This window comes from Arachis duranensis, chromosome 3, assembly GCF_000817695.3.
Source record: "Arachis duranensis cultivar V14167 chromosome 3, aradu.V14167.gnm2.J7QH, whole genome shotgun sequence".
Lineage (NCBI taxonomy): Eukaryota > Viridiplantae > Streptophyta > Magnoliopsida > Fabales > Fabaceae > Arachis > Arachis duranensis.
Genome location: NC_029774.3, coordinates 60,793,116 through 60,794,546, shown reverse-complemented (window position 1 = coordinate 60,794,546; position 1,431 = coordinate 60,793,116).

The window sequence follows — 1,431 nt, the reverse complement described above, 5'->3', positions numbered from 1 at the left end:
AAAATTATGTTCTTGATGTTCATCATGATCTTCAAAGCGTTCTTGGTGTTCATCTTGACATTCATAGCATTCTTGCATGCATCTTGTGTCTTGATCCAAAATTTTCATGTTTTGGGTCATTTTTTGTGTTTTTCTTTAAAAATTCAAAAAAATCAAAAAATATCTTTTCCTTATTTTCCTCCAAATTTTCGAAATTTTGGGTTGACTTGGTCAAAAATTTTCAAAATTAGTTGTTTCTTACAAGTCAAGTCAAAATTTCAATTTTAAAAATCTGTTCTTTTCAAAATCTTTTTCAAAAATCATATCTTTTTCATTTTTTACATAATTTTCGAAAATTTCAAAAATTATTTTTCAAAATATTTTCAAAATCTTTTTCTTATCTTTTATATCAAATTTTCGAAAATTAGCTAACAATTAATGTGATTGGTTCAAAAAAATTGAAGTTTGTTACTTTCTTGTTAAGAAAGGTTCAATCTTTAAGTTCTAGAATCTTATCTTGTAGTTTCTTGTTAGTTAAGTAATTTTAAAAATTAAATCTTTTTCAAAATATCTTTTTCTTAAAAATCTTTTTATCTTTTTATCTTATCTAACTTCTTATCTTCTTATCTTTTTCAAAATTTGATTTCAAATCTTTTTCAATCAACTAACTAACTTTTTGTTTGTTTCTAATCTTTTTCAAAATCACCTAACTACTTTTCCCTCTTCTATTTTTGAAGATTCTCCCTCTCTTTTTCAAAAATTCTTTTTAATTGTTTTAAATTTTAATTTTAAACTTATTTTATTTTTAATTTTTCGAAAATACTAACCCCTTTTCAAAAATTATTTTCGAATTCTCTCCCTCTCTTCTCTTCTTCTATTTAATTATTTAATTACTAACACTTCTCTTCACCTCTCTTCATCTAAGAATCCGAACTTCTTATATCTCTTGTATTTGGATTCTTTCCCCCCTTCCTTCTTCTTTCTTATACCCCTAGTTTCTTCTACTAACATAAAGGAATCTCTATACTATGACATAGAGGATTCCTTTTTCTTTTTTTGTTTTCTTCTCTTTCATATGAGCAGGAATAGGGAAAGGGGCACTCTTGTTGAAGTTGATCCAGAACCTGAAAGGACTCTGAAGAGAAAATTAAGAGAAGCTAAATTACAACAATCCAGAAACAACCTTTCAGAAATTTTTGAATAAGAGAAGGACATGGCAGCCGAAAATAATAATAATAATAATGCAAGGAGAATGCTTGGTGACTTCACAAAGCCAACGTCCAAGTTTGATGGAAGAAGCATCTCTATTCCTGCCATTGGAGCCAATAACTTTGAACTAAAACCTCAGCTAGTTGCCTTGATGCAACAAAACTGCAAGTTTTATGGACTTCCATCTGAAGATCCTTATCAGTTTTTAACTGAGTTCTTGCAGATCTGTGAGACTGTAAAGAC